Genomic DNA, 20,592 nt, shown 5'->3' with positions numbered 1-20,592 from the left:
TGTCTATAATAGAACTGACTTGTAGTTCGGGATCAGATGTATATGGAGAAGGATTCTAACAAGTGACAAACAGACTCATGTCATTTTATTTTTCATTTTCAGACTTAACACCAAAAAGGGCATTGAAGTGTGTGTCGATCCCGGAGCTCACTGGGTTCAGGTGGTGAAGAAAAGGCTGGACCAGCGCCTCTTTCAGTAATGCCTCCTTCCTGCCTGGAAAAATATGAAGAACAATTTTATGAAATTACATTTCAGCCACTTTTTTATTCTCCTTTAATATTTTTTCCTATCATCTTTTGCTGCATAATATATGTCAGTATCTTTAATTTGTTATTTTTTAAAACAGTAGCCTAATTCTCCTGTAACTTTATTTCCTATCTTCCAAATCGTATACATTTTAACTGCATATTATTGTTTAAATCTAAAGTTTTATTTAGCCAGCAGTTAAATTTGAGTTGCACATATACTGTATTGCAAGCTTGTTACTAAATAAAGACTATTGAAAGGTTATGGTTCAGGTTTTTCATTTAAATCGTTTAATTTGCAAAAAATAACATTCTTCTGGTTGGGAAACATATGGAAAATACAGTAAGAGAAATATACAATGTAAGAATGAATAATGTAAATGTATGCATGGAAAACAGACACATAAACCAGTGTCCATGCTAACCCCATTCAGAGGGTCAATGCTAACCCCATTCAGAGGGTCCATTCTAACCCCATTCAGAGGGTCCATGCTAGCCCCATTCAGAGCTCCATGCTAACCCCAGTCCACTGTCGACAGAGCCTACAATGGCAATACAAATGGATAATAATAAATACTTTATTGATCCCTGTGGGGAAATTGTCTTTATGTTACCCTCAACTTGCACTTTGTAAATTAAGTTGTCCACAAAGGGCAGCCACCCATAGCAGTACCTCAGGAGCTGAGGTTTAAGGGCCTTGAGGTTAAGGGTTTGAACCAGCAACCTTGTGATGCAAGACATACAGGCTTAGCCCACTGAGCCACACACAGCTCCAGTTATGCTTTGAGGAATGACTTCTACTCACTTGTAACACAACATAATGACAGTATGATGAGCAGCTAAGCAGCCAGTGGTTTGATCACAGGCTCAGTCTGCTGTTTATCACACCTGAATCAGGCACCTGAGACAGGAACCAGGGCAGCCATGTGTGACTCAGCATGGAAAGATTAAGCACTCAGAGCCATTTCTGTTAGCTGCATATTTACAGGGCTTTATTTAATAAAACAGTATTTACACATCTACCCATCTTAAATCGGCGGTGTGGCAGCATTTTAGCTTTCCGGTAATCACAAACGAAAACGGTAAGAAAACCACAGACAAGATAAAACCTGCGTGCAAACATTGTAAAAGATTGATAACATACACAAACAGCACAGCGAACATGCTTCAGCATGTCTACCAGTGTTCTGTCGATTTATGCTGCCTTGTCGAAAAATGCTACCGTAGTGCTAATCAATATCCCTAACCCTAACTCTTACCCTAATCCTAACCCCCCCCCCCCAAAACCACTAAAACCCTTACCTTAACCCTAACCTTAATCCTAACCCCTAAAACCTAACCCTAATCCCAAGACAGTGGAACTGCATATGCGTGGAAAGGCTCGATAGCACGTCTCGATAGGTAGGATTTTATGACAGAACACCGGCACCACCAATTCACCACCGCAAGAGCGAAGGTTATTAAAAGGGCAAACTACGCTAAAAAGCTGCACATGCAAGCCTTAGTTTACTTGGTAACGCTTTATATTAAGTGCTTCTTCATAATGCATTCATAGAACATTCAGTGCACCTTCATAATGCATTCATAGAACATTCATAAGCAGTATGCAAGTACACTTCAACATCCTAACATCCCTTAACAGCTATAATATACATTAATAACAAACATTATATAATAATAACAAACATTATAATTGTATAATCATGTAATGTTTGTTATTAATGTATATTAAAGCTGTTAAGGGATGTTAGGATGTAAAGCATGTATACATGCATGATGTTTATGAATGATTTCTAAATACTTAATGAATACATTATGAAGGTGTACTGAACGTTCTATGAATGTAATATAAAATAATTATGAAGGTGCAATTAATGTAAAGCATTAGCGTTTATTTATTTGAAGATTTTTTTATTATTATTATTTCGTTTTTTTTTTTTTTTTTTTAAGTATTTTATTCAATTTCAGTTTGCACTGTTAAGAAGAGGACACATTTTGCACAGTTTAGAAAAATAAATAAAGGAATATTTTGAAATAAATTTATCTGCAGCTCATTTTGTTAAAAAATCGGGAGAAAATCGTATCGTATGATGGCTATCAGTCTCAAACTCACAGAGGGCCATGTCGTCTGGGCTGGGGGGGGTGGGGTGGGGTGGGGGGGTGGATGCTGGGGGAGGACAGAGAGCCATGGCTCCCAGCACACCTAGATCCGTGTTAGAGGAACGGTCTCATTGTGACGGGGCGCTGCAGCATCCATACTAAAACTTTAAGCTTTGAAACTTTAAGCTTTTAAGATTTAAACCCAACACATTAGCAAGATAAAAAGTAAGTCAGACTCCAACAGTAAATACTCTTTCTGTATTTGGTTGTTATTGATTGGGGGCGGGGGGTTATGATGTGAGAACGTCGAGACCATAACTTCATGGGACAGTGTGGAAAAACTATCATGCAATGCACTTCCTGTACAGCGTAAATGGACAAAAGGAGGGAAAACAAGCCAAAAGTGATGTGGAGTGTCACTGTGCTGGCAGGCTGATTTCCTTACATTACCCAATCAGAATGGGGGGTGTATAAAACATCTGTATCTGGAGGGGCAGTGAAAGCCCGTCAGGAAGGATCAGCCCTCACAGGTTAGGAGGCCACTTCCTAATATAATCTGGAGCTGCTAATAATTCCTGTTTCCTGGCTCTCACTTTCCACTGCTCTCACTTTCCACTGCTCTCACTTTCCACTGCTCTCACTGGGGGATGCAGTCGGGACTCTAGGGGTTTTGTGCACAGATTTTTCTAATACCCCAACCCCCCATCACGTATCATATTTTGTATACTTGTCCATGACCAGATGTCCCAACTAATCATTTAATAAAAGTTCATCTACTCATCACACATGGCCAACAGCCAAGCAAACGTTTTTCACTTTGTCATTATGGGGTATTGGGTGTAGAATTTTGAGGTAAAAATTGAATCTAACCCATTTTGGGAAAAGGCTGTGAATACTTTCTGGATGCACTGAAAACTGTGAAAATCAAAGGAAATGATGCGATAAGCTTAAGGCATGTATCTGATCTTTCAAAATCTATGAACCAGCAACCATGTGGTTACCATGTCCAAGAGAGGGACCGAAGTCTCTTCACTTCTGGGGTTGTGTAGTTCAGCAGTGAAGTAGGTGGGGGTCGCTGCTCATGCTTCAGTGAAGGTCTCGGAAACCACAGGGGCACCATGGCTGTAGACCTGGTGTGCAGAGAGGCGTGGGCTGCTCAGAAGGACAGGGACTGGGGTGCTGACCATTCACACGGGGTCTGCTCCTCAGGGTTTGCACCGGTGGTGTTTTCCTAGCAAAGTGTATTTAGGTGATGATGCCCTCTTGATGGTAATACTTTTCTCAAAGACCTCATATGTTTCAGCATGTTTATAGATCTGTGTCAAGATTGCAAAACCCTGAGGACCAGGCCTGCCTCAACACCTGATTTGATGTTTGCTAAGGCATGAGCTTTTTTTGAAAGTGCCAAACTGGCATTTAGCTGGCCGTTCTGTCTTGGATTCACTCAAGCCCCTTTCAGTCATCGTACTTTTGTGCTTCTGGATCCAGACCCAACATTGGGTTCTTTCACAGATATGAAGATGCTTCTGGTCTCGTGCTGGAGCAGTGCTGTGATAATTATGATCAACTTAATGTCTTGATGGCTCCACTTGGGTCATGTGACCCATGTTTCAGAAGTGAGGTTTGAAACCATTGGACCCCATGGTGATGATGATGAGGTTCTGTTTAACTTCCTGCCCAAATTAATATGCTGAATCCACCTGTGAGGGCTGTGGTACTCTCATGCGAGTCCATGGGCTGAGAACCACTGGGGTGCCATGATCTTCTCTGGCAGTAACAGAAATGAGTTTCTCCTGACTGATTGGACTGTGGATGTCTTTCTGTGGCATGGATTAAATTTAAGATCTGACCAGACTGCGTGTTTTTGCCATGGTCTGTCTGCCCCCCCCGTTCCGTGACCTGCGTGTTTTCCCCCTGATTGCCAAACCCCAAACACCCCCCACCCAATATGTGGCCTGCATGTTTTTGTCTCGGTTTGACTCTGCCTGCCCCCCCGATCAGTCGCCTGCGTGTTTTTGCTCCGTCTGACTTCCTCCCCCTCGCAGGTAAAAGCCACCACCTGCAGCAATGGTGGTACCTGCTGCAAGCATGAAAACGCTTCCTGCTGCGCCTGCCACCTGCAGGGTTAAAGGTCATGTCCACCAGGGGGCCAGATATTTCGTCATAGTATTTTGTAATTCGGCTGCATGACACTTGAAAATATCAATTTCTGCAATAAGAATTGCAGTATTTATAATGAAAAAAGTTGAAAATAAAGCAATTTCCCACAAACATGTCTATTCATGAGTGATTTAACAAGCAAGGATGAAAATGATGAGGAATGGCCTGAAGAGCCATGCAGAACTCATGCAAAAGTAGCGGCGGTGTACTTTACACTAATGTTAAACCTGTAGTAGATAATCCCGAAAAGGAGCGTCATTAAAGTTGCATGGCTTGCTAAGTTTTGTTTCTTATAACAATATAAATGTTCTAGCGAAACGTAAACCCCACGCTCTAGGTGAATTTTGTAACCAAGATTTATAAATAGCAGAACTGTTTTGAAAAATAACATTGCTTATGAAAGCAGGCAAGTCAGAATTTCAAGTTAGAATTTCATTGTACTTCATACACGTAATGCCGCTTTCTTACAATCTTAACCTGCCATTAAATTTTGAAGACGCTGTACACAGAGGGACACAATAGTACTCTCAATTTTCTCTTGCCTCTGAAAATATACAGCTCTACCGGCCATTCATTCTTAAACAGTCAGATGTTACTTTAATACTAACTGCCGTATATAAACAGATAATCCCGTGACAAAAGGTGACCGTAATGCCACCCCAGTTTTTGGTGGGATTGCATCTCGTGTACATGCATCTATGACGTGTGGAATGAACACAGAAAACATGTGGCAGCCATGATGCACAGGCGTATGTGTTGTGAGAGTAAAGTATAAATCAGCCCTTATGCTCCCTTCCAGACCCTACTGCAGGATTCCAGCCAATCAGCTGCAGCGGCATTTAGTGAGATTGGGGGGTTGGGGGTCACAAGACAAGAGCTGCAGAGGTGACATTACTTCTTGTCCAGAAGATGGTTCCCTGGTAGATGCAGAGTAGATGCAGAGGGTCCTCCCATCTGCTGTATGTGTCCAGGTTTTGGGGCTCCTGAGAGACAACACTGTCCCCTTTTAGTCTCAATCTGCACTTTATTAACATCTGAAAGCCCCGTGTGTGTCTGACTCTAGTCTGGAGTTGCATCACTGAAGCGCTTGAACCGGCGACTTCCAAAAACAGCAAAGCAGAAATCCAGGCTACGCTGATGATGTCAGCATAGCCCACACTAGCAGAGCTGTAATGGACTGACTGCCGTCAGTGTATTCCGGCATCCTGACTCACAGCTCCGATGTCCTGCCACCTGCTTGTGTTTCCTGTGTACAGGGGAGGGTGTAGTAACATCTTGTTTTCCATTTCCCCCCACAAACACAAACCCTCATTCCTGGTAAGTAAAGCTCTCATCAGTGGCGTCTCTGACTACCCTCCCCATAGTAGCCTTTCCTTTTGGTGGGATGGTGATCACAAGCTGCCTGAGTTAATAGGAGTCTGTCAGGCTTTAATGGGATCTGTTTATGAGTTGGGTTATTTTTGAAAAAGTCTGGATGTTGGGGCAGGTATGAGCATGTGAAAGGTCATTAATCATTATCCATGTCTAAGTGTACTAGCAGGATTGAGTCTGTAGAGGGCACTGTAAAGAACTTTGTCCTCGGCGGGCATGCATGGTAATGTGAGGTCCTGGAGGGCTACTATCCAGTAGGTTTTCTATCCTACCTGGCTTCTGATGAGCCACACTAGTTCTCAGGTAAATACCAGGAGAAGGTGTGGCTCATCAGAAGCCAAGTGGGACAGAAAGCCTACTGGATAGTAGCTCTCCAGGACCAGAGTTGATGACCCCTGTAGTTCACTGACACACTGGGAGAACAAATGTGTGATCATTGTTTATGTCTGTGTAGGTCCAGTAGTATTGTTTACCTTTGTAAACAAATTGAGCAGTTCTGTCTGTAGCCATCTGCCGTAGAGAATTCCGTTTCAAAATACTCTTACTCGTCTGCCTATATGAGTGCGAGCCTGCTTCCCTGTAGACTGTAACTGGAATTCTTGTGAGCCACTTCAGCCAATGGGCTGTGCAGCACGGGCTATAGTGTGTTCTGATTGGCTATCCTCCTGGGAAGACTACCTGGTACCGGCCCTGTGCACATTCTTTTACATGCTGTCGTTCTCCTGCCTGGTGATCTGCGTCTGGTGGACGAACAAATGGATAAAAGAGTGGGATTGGCAGCAGCCAGCAGGGCTAGACAAGAACATCACCAACCAGTGGGAGGCGCTGTGGCCCATAGTGCAGCAGCAGGCCAAGCACAACAAGGAGCTGCCACAGTAGTGCAAGAAGCTCATGTTCTCCCCTTATAGGATATGCAGCAGGGAGGAGGAAGAGGAAAAGGGCGATGGACCAGTCACTGTAGAGGTGAACAAGTACTCCGAGTAGCACGCGTACCCTTTGACTGTACCCCTGTGTGCACCATGCGCAGCTTTGCCCGTAAGCAGGAAGAACATCAACTGCACCAGCATCAGCAAGTATGAAGCCCCCTGTGAGCAACTGGAATCCGACAGCCAACTCAGCTGGGGAGAACTGCCAAACCTCACTGGGCATCGGAGTCACGACTGGTTTACTTTTTGTAAATGATTCATGGCTTAGAGATCTCTCTATATTATTATTAGAACTCTATATTATTATTTACTTTGTTTGATGTAAGGATAAAACTGTTATTCTTTCTCAATTTGAGGGTAAAAGAAGCCTAAGTTTGCCCACATACAGTCTTTGAAGTGGGCCTAAGATTAAACGAGTAAAAGAAGAGAAGTAGGAACTTTTTTGTTTTATGGAAAGGGGAGATATGGAAAGTGGGGGCTGGGGGGGTGGAGGAGAGACTAACACTCTAACATGGTTCTTCAAGGATTGTAACATACAGGTTGGGGGCACCTTCCCCCATAGTGTTTTGTTGATTTTTTTGTCTCGGACCAGCCAGGACTTCAGTATTTGTGTTGATAAGTGCTTCCTGAGGAGCCCAGGAAATCGGGGAATACAGAGTTTAATTATAAACAAGGCAGGCAAAACGCAGACAGACAATACAATGACCGTATTGGGGAAGCAAACTGAAACGCAGACTAAATACAGAGGACATAAGAACATAAGAACATAAGAACTATACAAACGAGAGGAGGCCATTCGGCCCATCGAGCTCGCTTGGGGAGAACTTAACTAATAGCTCAGAGTTGTTAAAATCTTATCTAGCTCTGATTTAAAGGAACCCAAGGATTCAGCTTGCACTACGTTATCAGGAAGACTATTCCATACTCTGACTACACGCTGTGTAAAGAAGTGCTTCCTTAAATCCAGTTTGAAATGTTCTCCCGCTAATTTCCACCTATGGCCACGAGTTCTTGTATTTGAACTAATGCTGAAGTAACTATTCGGTTGAACAGCATCCAAACCTGTTAGAATCTTATAGACCTGGATCATGTCCCCCCTCAGTCTCCTTTGCTTGAGGCTGAACAGATTTAGCTCAACTAACCTTTCCTCGTATGACATTCCTCTAAGACCAGGAATCATTCTTGTGGCCCTACGCTGCACCTTTTCTAAGGCCGCTATGTCCTTTTTAAGATATGGTGACCAAACCTGTACACAATATTCTAGGTGAGGTCTCACCAAGGAATTGTATAATCTTAGCATTACCTCCCTTGACTTAAACTCCACACACCTGGAGATGTACCCCAACATCCTATTGGCCTTTTTTATTGCTTCCCCACACTGGCGAGAATGAGACATGGAAGCATCAACATACACACCAAGGTCTTTCTCATAATCAGCTACCTTTATTTCAGTAGGTCCCATAAAATACCTGTACTTTATATTTCTGCTCCCTACATGGAGTACCTTACATTTGTCTATGTTAAATTTCATCTGCCAGGTGTCAGCCCAGTCACTAATTAAATTAAGATCCCGCTGTAGCTGCTGAGCCGCTAGTTCAGTATCTGCTACACCACCCACCTTGGTGTCATCTGCAAATTTCACCAGTTTACTGTATATATTGGTGTCTATATCATTTATGTAAATTAGGAACAAAAGTGGTCCTAAAATTGAACCCTGCGGTACCCCACTATGAACGCAGGCCCACTGTGACATCGAGCCTCTTATAACTACTCGCTGCTTCCTATCCGTTAACCAGTTATCAATCCAAGTCGCTACAGTTCCTAAAATACCTGTCGCTTTGAGTTTAAGTGAGAGCCTCTTGTGGGGAACAACATCAAAAGCCTTTTGGAAATCTAAATAGATGACATCATAGGCCTTCTTATCATCAACTTCCTGAGTAGCTTCCTCAAAAAACTCCAACAGATTTGTTAAACAGGATCTACCTCTCCTAAATCCATGCTGGCTATCCCTCAAAATGTTATTTGAGTCCAGGTAATCTACCATTTTCTCTTTGATTATAGCCTCCATAACTTTACCAGTTATACAAGTTAGACTGATTGGCCTATAGTTTGACAAATTACTTCTATCCCCTTTTTTGAAAATGGGCGTTATGTTGGCATGCTTCCAATCAGAAGGTACCACACCTTCAGATAAGGATTTTTGAAACAGTAATGTTAAGGGTCGGCAAATAATATCCCTCATCTCTTTTAACACTATAGGTAAGATGCCATCAGGGCCCTGTGATTTATTTATTTTGAGCTTAGCTAGGCTTTGCAAAACATCAGCTTCAGTTATATATATATTAGTTATAGGACTAATGACAACAACCAGAAACCGCTGACCACACGGGGATTCCACACGAGGTTAACAAGGGGGCGTGGCACACGGAAGGTGCGGACGATCGGGGCATGACAATTACTTTCATTTGTCAGTTGTCAATTTTTTTTATATAGTTTAACAAAATATGCAGCGTCCTTCTTTATCTTGAGAGTATGAATAATCATTGACCTTTTTGGCTGGGAAGGTGCCACCTGCACGGTGAGTAAGGCGGCCTTCCAGACCCTACTGCAGGATTCCAGCCAATCAGCTGCAGCGACATGTAATGAGATTGGGGGGGGAGGGGGTCACGAGATGTAGAGACTCCATCTATAATTTTTCAGCAGCAGATACCAGGTGGCCTTATTTCTTGTCCAGAAGATGCATCCCTGGTAGATGCAGAGGGCCCTCCCATCTGCTGTATGTGTCCAGGTGTTGGGGCTCCTGAGAGACATCACTGTCCCCTTTTAGCCTGAATCTGCACTTTATTAACATCTGAAAGCCCCGTGTGTGTCTGACTCTAGTCTGGAGTTGTATCACTGAAGCGCTTGAACTGGCGACTTCCAAAAACAGCAAAGCAGAAATCCAGGCTACGCTGATGATGTCAGCATAGCCCACACTAGCAGAGCTGTAATGGACTGACTGCCGTCAGTGTATTCCGGCATTCTGACCCACAGCTCCGATGTCCTGCCACCTGCTTGTGTTTCCTGTGTGTGGGGGGAGGCTGTAATAACATTTTGATTTCTATTTCCCCCCACAGACATGACCAATTGTAACCTTCACCCCTGGCAAGTAAATCTCTTGGTCAGTGGCTTCCCTGACCACCCTCCAAGCTGCCTGATGTGTTTGAATCAAATTTAAGTCGTCTGGTTTGGGAAGTAAACTTTAATCACCTAGGGGGGTAGTGTCTGAGTTAATAGGAGTCTGTCAGGCTTTAATGGGGTCTGTTTATGTGTGGGGGGTATATATGAAAAAGCCTGGATGTTGGGGCGGGTATGAGCATGTGAAAGGTCATTAATCATTATCCATGTCTAAGTGTACTAGCAGGATTGAGTCTGTGGAGGGCACTATGAAGAGCTTTGTCCTCGGCGGGCATGCATGTTAATGTGAGGCTTGCAGATGAGTCCCTCCGCAGACTGTGGCTTGGCTGTCAAACTCGCCCGTGATAATGGAGCACGGCTTTCACTGCCACCATAACTGGTCTGAGCCGCTCTACCTCAGGATAGCTCTATTCCATCACCTTAGGTTTCAGCAGGTGGGATGTGGTCTCATGCTGAGGGTCCCCACAGTCAGGATGGTCCCATCTGCTGTCCAAACAGCACAACACCAGCCTCATGCTGGCCATTATCGAGGTTAATGTTGAGACATAAACTCATGTCCTGCTCTAACAGGGCTTCCAAGGGGCGGAGGAAGAGGAAAAGGGTGATGGACCAGTCACCACAGAGGTGGACAAGAACTCCAGGCAGCACACGTACCCCTGGTGTGCACCATGCGCAGCTTTGCCCGTAAGCAGGCCTACGGCACACTCAGCCCCAAAGACAACCACAGGAAGAACATCAACCGCATCAGCGAGAACCTCAAAGAATAGAGTGACTCTGCCCGGCCAAAAAAAAAGTTGGCATTTGAATTTTTCATTGGACCTCCTTTAGCTGTGATTATGGTGCACATTTATCATGGCATTGTTTCCACAGGCTTATGCAACATCTCACCTTTTATTTTCATCCAGATTTGCATTCATTTCTCACCGAGATCCTGTATATGGCATCGAGGGAGGTGCGGTGGTGCGGGTCCAGGGTTTGAGCCTCTTCCTCAGCTCCACTTGTGTGGAGGTCCTGGGTTCTTCCTGTGTCATCATGGTGTTTCTTCTGGTCTCCCCCCCAGTCAAAACACATACCAAAGTGAACTAAAGCCAAAATATCCAAGTATGGGTGCCCATGGCCTCTGGGATAGGCTCCGGCCCACCCCCGAATAGGACCTTTTGTGAGATACCAAAACTTTTTGCAATGAAAAGTAAAAAGGGAAACCTTGTTCTGGTGGCCAAATAAGTTTCTAGATGGGCTGGATCTGGCCATTTGCTGACCTTTAATAGAGGACATGCAGGTTTAGAAGATAGATGGAAAGGCATACAGCTACAGTTTAACCTTTTCCTGAAGCAGAGTATAAATTCCAAAAAGGAAGAGGTGGTTCCAGTATTTTGTGGAAAGAACACCATACAACACTGGTAATGCATATAATCAGAGATCCCCAGTCAGATGCTTTCCAGTATTTCCGTTCTTTTACTGAACATCGGACTCCTGTTAACTCTACTGGAGGTTGGACCATACATAGTTAGGTTTTATACACAAATGTAACTGAAGAATGCATTATGATTGGCTGTTTAAGTGTTTTCATAAACCACGTTACTGTACACACAAACACACACACACACACACACACACACACACACCAGACAAACAATAATAAATAGACAATAATAAATATTAAAATCCCTCTGGGTTAAGAATATGGTTTGTCCATGTGAAAAATTTGCCCAGAAAGACATTCTTGACTTTGCTTATGATGCGATGCTCGGCTGCCTGTTGTCAACCTGGGCAACCACATGTAAGCTGGCATTTGGTTCCACAAACTGAGCTTCACTATAGACCAGGGGTGTCCAAACTACGGCCCGCTGCCTATTTCTCATTGGCCCACTTCAAATTCCAAAAACATATTGGAATATGGCCCACACGTGAAAATTGACTGATATACTTCTATATTTTAACACTAGATGGTGCTGTTTTAATCAAGACAGCTTCTACACCGGGGGTCTCAAACTGCAGTCCTGGTGGGCCTGGAGCCCTACACATTTTTGAATTTCCCCTCATTTAACACACCGGATTCAACTCCTTGTGCTAATTACCACACAGCTCTTGATCTGAATCATTTGTGGTGGAAGGAGGAAAGATCTAAGCTACATGGGGCTCGGGCCCCCCAGGTCCAGAGTTTGAGATGCCTATTGTACACCAAACGAGCGAAGAAAAATTCCCTGCGCGTTGCGTGACAGAATGGGGAAACAAGAGCAGGGAGCCGTGGAGTCTGTAATGTGGGATTTATTCGGGTTGAACACACTCAGAGACATGAAACGACGCCACACAACGTTAATGACCGGACTGGGGAAAACATACCTAAAGCAGAATTAAACACATTGGACTAATTAACCACAGTGAGAAATAGCTGGTAATCATGGGGATTAATCACGAGGGGGCGTGGCACACGGGAGGAGAAGACGAGCGGGGCATGATATAAACACATTAAATTATTAAGCATAATTATAATTTTTTGACCAGATTTGATTGATTGAACTTAAATACAAAAGAGATGAGCCCATATACCTGACATCTAGCAAGTTTGCCCAGTCCTCGGAATATTTTTCCATATGTGGCCCTCACTAAAAAAAGTTAGGACACCCCTGCTATAGACGAAAGGGCCGCTGTTCTCTCTGCTGGTTTTCATTTTCAATTCACAGTGGGGCATATCTGCAAGAAAACATGGGAAAACCAGGTATCTGAGCCTGATGAACTGAGATATACTGGACTAGCAAGGTTTGTGTTGAAGGAGCTTACTTACCATTGGGTCTCCTTTGTCCAAATATGCGCCGGAACAGCCTGACGAAGAAGTGCTTTACGCGTTTAACTGATCTGAATGTTGGCACCTTGTGGTAGCTGTTCGACGGAATTTCCTCAGGAGTGAAGCCCTAGGGTTGTAGTTTAAGATGTTTCGGTTGAGCAAAGCAATTCCTCAGGACGCATGAATACTATTGAACTCAGCAGACCAGCAGTTTGCATGTACCTTAGTGAAGAACTTATGGTTCAGGATTTGCTCCAATGTGGGCCGATCCTGTGGATTTTTCTGTAGGATCCAAGATATCAATTTCTTGGCTGATGAGGAGAGGGACTTGGGTAGAGTGTACTCTGCTTGAGTGACACGCAGCTGTATTTCTTCAGCGTCACCATCAAAGGGGTATGCACCAACAAGCATCGTATACCTGTATTGAGAAAGTCAGCAACGGCATTTGAGTTTCATTTGCATATAACAACATTCTGCATTGGTGCATTTCAGATATCATTCTTGACTATGGCTCTGACTGTGAGGACGATTGAGAAGGTATACATACATGATACACCCCAGCGCCGAAACATCTGACTCTGGCCCGTGTCCCTCCATCTTCCACACTTCAGGAGCCGCATATTCTCTCGTCCCACAAAAGCCTCTACAACACACACAAAAGGAAAACAGTATACATGTGCTTCAGCCTGCTGCATGAGCAATTTGAAAGATTTGCTGGAGAATCTAAGAAAAAGAACCCACTTCTGCCTCCTTTCCAGTGGCTCCAGCTTGGTGGCCAGTCCAAAGTCGGCCACTTTTAATTCCAAGGCCTCCGTTAATAATAAGTTCTCTGAAAGACCAATGACTCAAATATTTCACCTAATAACACCAGACATTAAACAGTTGTAGAATACAACAGCAGGCAGCAATCATATAAAGCACACAGGAAATGCCATGTAAAATGCCAACACTAACGTGAAGAATTAAACAAATCACGTGTGCACGCACACATACCTAATTTGAGGTCCCTGTGGACAATGCCTTTGTCATGCATGTGTCGTAATGCCCCAATGAGCTGTCTCAAGTAAAAGCGCACCTCATGCTTGCTCAGGATATCTCATTCTTGAAGGAGGTCTAGCATCGACTGGAATGGGAAAAGAAAGGATGGCGTGAGTCGACATAGAGTCTTAACCTTAACAAACTGTCTGCAAAGGCCAGAAACAGCTGGGCTCACCCCCCTACTGCACAGCTCCATGAAGATGTACATGAATTTATCATCTTCTACATGATGGGAGAAGTTTACAACTTGCTGGTGTTGCAGCAGCTTCAGCAGCACCACTTCTCGGAGACTCTGAAATGTCAGACGTGTTACCACAATGAGCATAAGGGAAATGCAATTTAACTATGGAGGGGGCTGACTCCAAGCAGGATTCAGACCACATACCTCTTTTATTCCAGCAGAGTCCTCTATCGGAATCACCTTCACTGCAAATTTCTCTCCACTCAAAATGTCCACCATCTTAAAGCATTTTGCAAAACCTCCCTAAAAACACAAGTGCATTAAGAATTTAAGAATTTCTGCCATACAGTATGTAATTGATTGTCCATTTTCCAGAGTCTACTCTACAGTAGAGGTCTGCGCGGGACTGATTTTTCATCCCGCTCCCGCACGCTCCCACAAGTTTCTGTCCCGCTCCGGCAGAAATGTGTAATATTTCGACCCGCTCCCGCCCGCATCTGTTATGGTTTGTCCAGCTCCCACCTGCTGAATCCCGCAAGCAAGGCTGCTGGAGTATAGGGTGTGCCAAAAATACCAGACACATTTTAAATGCTATAATATCTTGGCTTATAAAAATTAAATAAGGTACCAAATTTATTTATCTAACTAGGCTACAGACCTGAATTAAAAAATATCTAAACAGTCTCAATAGAAACATTTCACAGTCAAAATGAGAGAAATATAGGGAAACATTGAAATTTGTGGTGCGGCTCTGCGTTTATTTCAACTAGAGGTCTGCGCAGGACTGATTTTACATCCCGCTCCGGCACAAGAAACTCTCAAATGTAAACCCGCGCCGCATCCCGCGGGCGTCCCGCCCCGTTGCAGACCTCTACTCCAGGCCCGGATTGGCCAATCGGGAGGACCGGGATAATTCCCGGTGGGCCGGTCCGTTTTTTGGCCGCCAGGGCCGGTGTCCCTATAGCTGCCTGCACTCACAGCAGTCGCACTTTTTTATTATTTATTTATTTGTTTGTTTGTTTATGTATTTATTTATTTATTTAACCATAGCCTCACTCTTTTTATTCATTTTTTTTACCGCAGCTCCACTCTTTTTATTTATTTTCTCGCAGCCCCATGAGCAGAATATAGCCTGCAGGTTAATGATGACGTAATTAGCATTCGACTTCCCCGACAGCGGCACTTTGCTCAACAGATCAAAATCAGTTGTTAAGAGATACACGAGAGCTGAAAAATGGATAATAAAAAGCGAAAACGTGGTGCTGAAAAGGCCAGAATTAAAAAAAAAGAAAGCTCTAGAAACTGACGCGACCAAATGTACTAAGCTGAGTACATTTTTCGTTAAAACCAGCGGCAGCGAGAGTACAACAACACATGAAGACGATGAAACGGCCGGTAAGTTAACGTTAAGCTAGTTAGGAGCAGTGCAAAACAACGATGTCTGCAAACCACCGTTCATGCTTATGTATCGAACTTTTTCTTGTACTGTAGCTCTTCAGCAGCAGCAGCCTCTAGTCCAGTTAGCTGCTAACAGTGAAGAGCCAGGCAACGTAACGTTACCAAGCACAAGTCATGAGCCCAACACACTAGAATGGGCAGGTAGGATTGTCATTGAGTGAATATAAGAATTCGAATAATTAAAATTAATATTAATGAATATTACACCTGCTCAATGAAAAATGCCCTGAGATAATTAATGACATCAGATGATTCACTACATTAATAAATCTGACTTAACTTGATCAGAAAGCTAAAAAGGGGAAATTTGTGGTGAGAAATATTACCATTTTTAAAATTTAATTTAGTGTCAGACGCAGAGCCAGGACCCAGTTGTACCATGCAAGAGACTCTCAATGTGGAAAACACAGGTAAGCTGTTGTACCACAAGTTAAAAAAAGTATTGCAGATAATAGTGCAATACTTGTTTTATTCTTTATTTGTGTTTAAGGACTGGATATCTGTGAACAATTTTGCACAGAATATATATTCAGATATTGCAGAAAAGGACATTGTGATGTTTTAAAGAATAGTGTTGGAGATTTACCCTTTAATGTTCTCATATTTATGAAAAATATTTGTATTGTTATAAAGCAGCTGTTTCCTTGAAAAAGACATGATAGTGTCATTAGAAAGTTTAATACATTTTATTTTAATCTTTATTTTATACATATACACTTAGGCTACTGTATTTGCACTGAATTGGAAATGACGTTATTTTAATATAGTCAGTCGTGAACTAAAGTGGGCTTGAAAATCCAGGGCTGAAAAGGAGTCTCACTCCGGCCCTGCTCTACTCTACAAGACAATTTGCAACTTAATTATCTACGGTATCTTTATAGTACATACTTCTCCCAACAGTTCGAGTCTGCGGTAAAATCGCTTATTTCTGGGATCAAAGATGATCTCAGGAACTTCGTTTCTCCACTGAGGACAAGCCATGTTGCAGTAAGACAGAAACCGATGAAGTAGCGTCCAGTAACTAGGCAACGGAACAAGGTACGTTCCATAATTACGTAACGCATCGGATATTCGAACGAAAACATGAAATAACTTTTTTTTCCCCTCCAAGAAATTACAGGTATTACATAAAACGTTTCTGCAAACACACTCATTGGCATTAGTTCGACCAAAAGAAAAAATCTGTTTCAGTAACAATATACACCTCTAGTTTTCATGAGAATATTAAATCAGCCATCCGACACGCTTTTACTGTCAGGTACCCAAACCCAAGGGAGGGAAACAAACACCACGCGCAGCGGCTGTAAATGGCGCGCGGAGCGCTGCGCGGAGAGGAAGCCGGCAATTAGCCAATGTAGCTATTGCCATGGTATTTTTTTATAAAGGGGAATCAAAGTTGCATTTAGTTGAGTATATTTATAATTTAATTTAGTAATCGCACTCTTATTGTGCTGGCGTAATATACGATTAATAACAAAAAAAGAAAGGTGAAAATATATATATATATATATATACGATTCCTATGATAAACAAGTCGCAAGCACGGACATCGTTGAACTCTGGAAATGAAAGTTAGTTACAAGAACGTAGACCGACAATTTCTCTTTGTGGCATGCCACGAAGGATGTATTTAATGTTGCTTTGCAGCTTGTTTTACTAAAATGTAATTCCACAAGCTGTGCATTCTGTTGATTTGTGTTACATATTTTCCTCCTCACTTTTTTCACGATGGATTTGGAAAGGCCAATCAGACAGACCACGTGTTTCTGACCTGGTTGCTAAACTTCTGTAACCCCTGGGCACAACTAGCACATTGGGTGGACATCTTCCAGTGACATGACTTCAAGGTTCACCATCGGCCAGGCAAGCTCCAACGACACCCTCTCTCATTGCCCCTGTAGGACGGATGACTCCTGTTGCTGCCGCCACATCAAGGACAGCCAGAGCAGGCCCATGGCAGCAGCAGTGCAGGTGACCATTGGTGGCAAGGGACTGGAGACCGTTGACTGCCAATGGCTGCAGATGGAGCAGGAGAATGACCTGGCGCTGGCTGGCTGCAGGTGTGGAAGCAGCTGAAGTGGAAGGAGTCCTCTTCTCTCAACCTGGAGACCAAGGCCTTCTACTCACAGGGGGGGGTCTCACAGAGCACAATGGGCTGCTGTACTGGTGCTAGCAGTTTCTGCACAGAGAGACACACCTGCAGGCACCCTGGAGCCTTTGTCCCACAGTCCGGATGGCAGTGCATGGTGCAACAGGAGCCAGGTACCATACCGAATGCATGAATTTACATTATTCATTATTACATTGTAAATATCTCTAAATGTCTTTTTCAGATGCTCACCAACCAGGGGGAATCAGAGGAAACTTTAAGCCAATGTAATATTGTAAAAATGCTCTATTTCAAAAATCGAACTGAATGTTGCTTTCTGAATGCAATTGTTTAATCTTTATAAGGAATGCTGACTCTGGGTAAGACCTGGACTGAGCAGTGCTTGGTGGCACAATTTTCACCCACATGCCCAGTGTACTGTATGCTAATATGCACCATAAGCTATGTCATTTGCATTTTACACGGTGCAGTGTGAACGTGAAAGGTTTTTCTTAAGAAACCCCAGTCAAAAAAAATAAATTAATGCATTAATGCAGACATAGACTTACTTTGAGCCAGAGTGGAGGACAGCAGCACTGTCATCAGGAGGAAGAAGGCAGAGACCTTATGGGACTTCATGAAGGGGGTGGGGTGAATCAAAAAGAAAGACAAGAGAAGAAAAAACATTTAGTACTTAAAACACCTAAAATAGACTGACCACATACTCAGTCAGGTGGCTCCATGTGGTTTGAAAAACAGCCAATTGCACACATGCATCGCAGCTAATATTAATACCTTATAGTACATGCTCAGAAGGTATATGATGTCGGTCTCAGCAAATTCTGCCACTCTGTCTTGTCCGCGGTCAGTCTATTTCAGGCACATAAAGTGGAAAAGGTGTTTTATTTGCACACCACCTCCACCTCCAGTCACACAGCCATTTTAAAAGGTCCTGGTTCAACTGTTGGCCTCAGTTTCGGTGTACAGTAGAACCGAGGCTGATCTTCGTCCAGTGGAATCATGAAGTCCCATCAGATCTCTGCCTTCTTCCTCCTGATGACAGTGCTGCTGTCCTCCACTCTGGCTGATGGTAAGTCTGCAGCATCTCACAGCTTTTATCAAGACTTTGTCAGTATTTTAGATTTGAATATCTTTGATAGGAAAGATTGCAGGCCCAATTGTGAAATATGATTGTAGTTCTGACTAAACCAGTTTCTCTGTGTGCATTTTTCATGGATGTATTCAGAGAGGCTGCATGTATTCTATGAGGCGGCAGCTCTCCAGGAGCTCACCACACACCAGCAGGGGATCAGCAGCACCATGCACACCACTGCTGACCACAGTCTCCTCACAAGCAGCCACAAGGAGGACCGACAGAGCAGGCTGGCAGCTTCACCTGCAAGGCCTGAGGCTCCTGAGAGCGAGAAGGTGGATGGATTGATTACAGGGGGACAGATGAAGAATGGGGCTGCTGTTTCCAAAGAAAGAGCTGGTATATTTTTCCCATTTTTCGTTAATAACATTACCCGCTACAGTTTTGTATGTATATGCTATAAATATCTTGTACATAAACTGTATATACATTTTCGGTTCTTCATGTCTATCCAGAAGCCAAACCAGCAAAACAATGTTGTTTTACATACTTTCCTAAAAGCCTAAGGATGGACCTCATAGTTAAGTATGAGGAGACCAGAGGAGACTGTCCTCTGGAATTATGTAAGTATTTACTCTTTTCATGCATTGTTTTGAACTATTACTGGTTCTTGGTTTAAAGTTTGTTGGATGCAAACTGTCTATAACAGAATTGACTTGTTGGTCAGGATGTATATGGAGAAGGATTATAACAAGTGACAAGCAGACCCATGTTATTTTATTTTTCATTTTCAGAATTTACACCAAAAAGGGCATTAAAGTGTGCGTCGATCCCAGAGCTCGCTGGGTTCAGGAGGCCAAAAAGAAGCTGGATCAGCGCTTCTTCCTGTTCACCCCATTTATTCTTCTGTAACATTATTTCCTGTCATCTTCCAAATCATGTACAATTTAACTGAATTTTATAGTTTAATATCTAAAGTTTTATTTAGCCATTAGTTAAATTTGAATTGCACACATACTGCTTTGTAAGCATATTACTAAATAAAGACTATTGAAAGGTTATGGTTCAGGTTTTTCATTTAAATCATTTCATTTGTAAAACAATGTTTTTTTAGTTGGTTAGCATATGAAAAATACAATTAGAGAAACATACAATCACCCAACCTTGGATCAAGCGAGAGATAATGGATGGATGGATGGTTCAGGTTTTTCATTTAAATCATTTCATTTGTAAAACAATGTTTTTTTGGTTGGTTAGCTAACTTCAGTCAGAGTGTCCATGCTAACCCCAGTCAGAGCACCCATGCTAAACTCAGTCAGAGTGTCCATGCTAATCCTAGTGAGGAGCATCCATGCTAACCCCCGTCAGAGTGTCCATGCTAACTTCAGTCAGAGTGTCCATGCTAACCCCAGTTAGAGCGCCCATGCTAAACTCAGTCAGGGTGTCCATGCTGACCCCAGTCAGAGTGTCCATGCTGACCCCAGTCAGAGGGTGTGTCCGAAATCGCGCACTTGCCTCAGTGCACTGAGATGTAGTGCGCACTGCGCACTTCCTCCTGTAGTGCACACTAACATGGGTAAGTGCTGTCCTAAATGGAACACCGTTTTGCACTTACCGGAAGTGACGGACTAGCATTTGATCGCGATTCTCCAGCGCCCCAAAATATTTGCCGTGTTTTGTTTACAATAAATTTCCTTGTGGTTTTATTTGCGTGTATATAACCTATCTACGACCGCCTAACCGGCTAAAAAACTGCTAAAATTTACATGTGCAAACTCTTCTAAGCCGATATAATCGCAATCTCAAATTATCTATAACTGTCGTCAGAGAGTGACAGGCTACACACCGAAGTATACATCAGTAAAATAATTTTATTAATGTTACAGTACATTTATATGATGCAGTTGCCTCCGCTTGAGCTTGCATGTGTTGTCCGCCATTATTTAAACTTGCCGAAAGTCCCTCCCCT

The 20,592-nt window shown here is 43.2% G+C and overlaps 1 long non-coding RNA gene across 1 annotated transcript; it reads left to right on the top strand.

The window, feature by feature from the left end:
• Positions 1-17,578: 17,578 nt before the first annotated feature.
• LOC140593580 (uncharacterized) lies at positions 17,579-19,671 on the top strand. The gene is made up of 4 exons (XR_011993982.1): positions 17,579-17,703; positions 18,777-19,022; positions 19,139-19,246; positions 19,418-19,671. It is a non-coding gene; the product is annotated as an uncharacterized lncRNA (long non-coding RNA).
• The last annotated feature ends 921 nt before the right edge of the window (positions 19,672-20,592 follow it).

Source organism: Paramormyrops kingsleyae, chromosome 12 (genome assembly GCF_048594095.1).
Source record: "Paramormyrops kingsleyae isolate MSU_618 chromosome 12, PKINGS_0.4, whole genome shotgun sequence".
Classification (NCBI taxonomy): domain Eukaryota; kingdom Metazoa; phylum Chordata; class Actinopteri; order Osteoglossiformes; family Mormyridae; genus Paramormyrops; species Paramormyrops kingsleyae.
Note: the sequence above shows the minus strand (reverse complement) of the source record. Positions and strands in the feature narration are given on the sequence as shown.